Raw genomic sequence first — 4,766 nt, 5'->3', positions numbered from 1 at the left:
TTTCCTGGGCCTCCCCCAAGTTCCTCTATAGGCCCACCACTTCCTCTCTGAGCTCCCGCTTAACCAGGGGCTGTTTCGACGCCGCCAGGAACATCTCATGCAGCCCAACGGAGATGTGCCCGAATGCCGTGCTGAAGGGCGATTGGTTAACGGCGGTCGACCGTACAATCCCCTCCAAGCCGCCGAACCCCAGCCGCTCACAGGGGTGATAAAGGAACTCCCGCTCACCGTCATTCAGGAACTCGGCGTACGCAGCAAATGAGTCCAGGTCGCTCGTGGCCGCCGCTTTCGCCACGTCCGCAGGAGCCTTGGGCGGAGCCTGCCTTGCCTTCTTCTGCTGCTCGCGGGCCCCAGTAATCTCCAGGGCATCCTCTTCTTCCTCGTCTGAGTCAAGTTGACGGTGTTTTCGCTGAAGCACCCACGTGCTTCCAGCGAGGGCAGGCCTCGAACCCCTCGTCTGCGGCTCTAACCCCACTATAGTGACACCCTCCGCTGGGCGCACTGTTTTCTTCTACACCCTGCGCCGTGTGGCCGGCGCTCTCTCTTTTTGCGGCAGCACCTCTCTCACTGCGCCGGTCCCCTCCTGAACGGCAGGCAGCCCGTCACCGCCAAGATGGGAGTGGTGCGGCATTGACAGCATCATTGGAACCTCGGACGGGCTCAGCGCCAGCGTCTCTGGGTTCACCACCATCTTTTGAGCCGCCAGCCCGGAAGCGTACGTGGTCTCCAAGAAGTTGTAGATCTCATCACGGTCCATGGCTTTCGCAAAGGCGTCACGGCTCGCTTTGTTCCCCGGCGGAGTTTCTACAAAAAGCAACAAACCAGTCAGCATGGGAACAATCTCTTTAAAGGTGCGGTATGGCGAAGAGTGCTTACCAATTGCACGAGTCAAGTGTTGATCGACCAACAACTCCCAACCCATGAGGAGAAGAAAGTCCAGCAAGTTGCGATTCCGCCAGCAACCTCTGATACGTGCCACGCGACACTCTTCTTCGCGAGTCAGGTTATACCGCAACCCCGCTGCACAAAAAAGGTCATTATCAGTACAGAATACAAGGCCGTGAAAAAAAAAAAAAAAAAAAAAAACCCCGCCAGTCATGTTCGGCGGAAACCGACAAATAACCTCGGATAGGCTGAAACTCCGACTTAATCCTAAACGTCGGCTCCCCCTCGTTGGACCCCGCCTGGTATTCCCACCCCGTCGTGGCAACACAGAAGGTCCCCCGCTAATATGACATTGAATCCCTCAGGTTCTTGATCAGCTTTGGCGCTCCCTGGCGGCGACTCAGGTTAACCTGCCCTCTGCAACCTTGGCGCTTCACATACACCAGCTCGTAGAAGTGCAGCACCTCCGCTACAGTCGGTGCCTCGCAACCCGACAACTGCCATAGCGAGTTCAGCGCCAGCATCAATCTCCACATGTTGGGGAAGATCTGCCCAAAGGCAACGCCAAACTCGCACACCAAAATTTGAAGGTTGGGCACTAACGGGAAGGTCACTCCCTGGCGGAATATTGCCTCGTGCACGGCGGCAAAGCCCGCTGGCAGGATCGAGGCCTTCTCCTCCACCGTTGGCGGGCGTAACTTCACAACGCTGGGCAACCGGAACATCCGCTTCAGCCGGTTGACGGCAACAACAGTCATCCTACCTCCCGACTCGTCGACAGGGGTGCCGTCCTGGAGGACCCATGCCGACTTGGCATCCTCTCCCGCTACATCTCCCCCGTCCGCAGAACCACTGGCGGCACTATTGCTTGCTAACCGCTCTTCACGCATATTGTGGGCAGCGGCAGCCTCCCCTGCCCTAGAACTCTCTGGAAGCGAAGCACGACCCATAACTACTTCCCACGGTATGGTTTGTAGCGGCTCAACCTCTAGCGGTTCTGGCAGTGAGGTTCCTGCACGGGCAGACGGACGCAACGAGTCAATAAAAATTCTATCCGCCGCGTCGAATGACACTTTAGATCCGGAATCCTCACTGCTTGAAATCTCTATGACGTCGGCCATCCTAAAACCCTAAAACCCAAATCAGTTAGCTCACACAAGATCTAACCTATCCCTATATCAGTTAGTGCCCAAGAACATCAAGAACAGTCACCCAGAAAATACCAAAACAAGAACAAACACTCAACCCAGATGCGACCATCTAGCAAATCCCTAAAAGCCCCAACTCTGTCAAACACAGTAACCCATCCCCAAACCCACTCTCACACCCTCACAACACGTCAACGACGAACATATCACACAGAAATACCCAAAATCCAAAAACTCGCCATGGCAGACATCCAATGAAATAGGGATAAAAATCAGAATACTAACCTCAACGATGGAGTCTCTGGTGAGATCGTGAGCGCTTGTCTTCGAGGCCGGAGATCTTCATTTTTTCGGGTATGATAACTCAGCGATATCGCCTCAACCTTCTTTTCCAATCTCATATGCACAGAGCTTGAAGACGACGAGTATAGTTCAAGGTTTTGAGCAAAGTGTCAAATCTTGCTAACTTCCCCCCCTTTTATCTCAACATCAAACAGTTCTACGCCGTCCATTGAAAAACGACATCACATACCAACCGTACACGCCTCCCACGTTTCCACTTACTCTTTGGATTAATCGAGGCGTCGCCTCGGTTACGAGATCCATCATTAGTTAGCATTAATGGCAGGGAGATGGCTAGGCGGAGGAGACACGCCTCCGCACGCTAACCCTCTAGGGGTTCACCACGTGTCAACCACGATCAGATGAAGCGTCTAAGGGAAGCCACCACTTTTGGGGAAGAAAGCGCCAATAGTCGGCATTATCCGTTGAGGGAACCCTGCTAGCGGAACTTCTTCCTTGTCACCTTCCAAGTGTCGAAGTCCGCTGAGCGAAACCCCGCTAGCGGAATTTCTCGCTTGTCACCTTCCAAGTATCGAAGTCCGCTGAGCAAAACCCCGCTAGCGGAACTTCTCGCTTGTCACCTTCCAAGTGTCGAAGTCCGCTGAGCGAAACCCCGCTAGCGGAACTTCTCACTTGTCACCTTCCAAGTGTCGAAGTCCGCTGGGCGAATCCCCGTTAGCAGAACTTCCACTCATCAACTTACAATAGGCAGCCTCTGCTACACGCAACACTGCAGGCAGAGCTCCCTCCATCTTGCAAACCCCGTGCTTTGCCGAGCGCAACACCGCTCAATAAAATATCGCCAAACACATCTACGCGACGCTGTTTCCTGCTGCAACCAGCGGGGGGTATCCGCCAGCGGTGAATCCCGAGGCTACGCCTCACTCTGACAACGACCGCCACGCAGCGTTAAGGTCAGATCGTCCCTACGGGACACGGGGACTTGTCAACAGTCTACGACGACCCTAATCAGGTACGTTGACCCCCGTCACTTGGGTACTAAGATTGGGCTCGCTACCCAACACCCTCTGTAGCTCCCCCTCAACAAACAATTTGCCGACCATCCGGAGGTCCGTCTTGGCTAGGAAGTGGGGAATCCCTGGCGGGCCTAGCAGGGGCCCACCCGAAAGGGTATAAAGCGTTCACTCAGTAAATCCATGGTTGACAACGCATTGACGCTAATTATGCTTTTCCAAGTCTAAGCGGAGATAACGCTTCACACCGCCGATCAACTCCCCAACAAAGATTGCCCTCCTTGACTAGGGACTTGGGGAACTTGTACCTACATGTACGTTTGCAAGCATAAATAGCTATAATGAGCCACGCTCATTGTACCGCCAGAGGTACCAACTCTCACCATGGGGGTGACTTGCGGAGACACAGCCAGGCGGGCTACCGCTTGAGCCCGGGATCGCCACCAGATCATAGCCGACGCACTGCCACGCGCCCTGCCAAGGTAGCATCAGAAGCTCCAGACGTTGGGAATCGAAGCACATTAGTCCCACATCGAAAACGAGAAGAGGATCAACCTCTTCCTCACCTATAAAAGGTTCTCTCCTCTCTCCTCATTAATTACGCATTTACTACTCATTTATTGTTATGCTGCCTACATGCATTGATTAACTTAGGCATCGGAGAAGTGAAGACCGCCTAACGCGGTCTCCCTCTGACGCCCTATCTCTCGTGTGACAGCTAGCGGAGGCCATCAAATCCTCAGAGTAGCGGTCCGCCTACCGGACCCGCGTTAAATGAAAGATCAGCTACCGCCGAACTTTGAGCATTAACAGCTGTTGAACTAACTCACCTGGGTTTTAGGGTTTGTGATGGCTAGTGTCGTAGAGATCTCGAGCAGTGAGGATTCCGGGTCTAATGTGTCGTTTAGAGTGGCGGATAGGGTATTTATTGACTTGTTGCGTCCGTTACCCATGCAGGAACCTCACTGTCAGAGTCGCTACAGAAGGTACCTTGGGAGGTAGCAATGGGCCGTGTCATGCGTCCAGAGAGTTCTAGGGCTAGGGAGGTAGTTGCCGCTCGCAATAGGCATGAAGAGAGGCTAGCGAGCAATAGCGCCGCTAGTGGTTCCGCTGACGGGGAAGAGACTGGCGGGGAGGAGATCGAGTCAGCATGGGTTCTCCTTGACAGTACTCCTATTGATGAGGCGGGGGAGGGGGGGGGGGCGATGACCATTGCCACCGTAAACTAGTTGAAGTGAGTGTTTCGACTGCCAAGCGTCGTGAAGCTGCGTCCGCCGGTGAAGGACAAGAGATCGTCGATGCTGCCAGCTGGGCATGCTGCCGTGCATAAGGCTATCTTCCGCCAGGGAGTGACAATTCCCCTCCTGCCAAATCTCCAAATTTTGGTATGCGAGTTTGGCCTCGCCTTTGGGCAAAT

The sequence above is a fragment of the Rosa chinensis genome, chromosome 6 (genome assembly GCF_002994745.2).
Source record: "Rosa chinensis cultivar Old Blush chromosome 6, RchiOBHm-V2, whole genome shotgun sequence".
NCBI classification, from domain to species: domain Eukaryota; kingdom Viridiplantae; phylum Streptophyta; class Magnoliopsida; order Rosales; family Rosaceae; genus Rosa; species Rosa chinensis.
Note: the sequence above shows the minus strand (reverse complement) of the source record.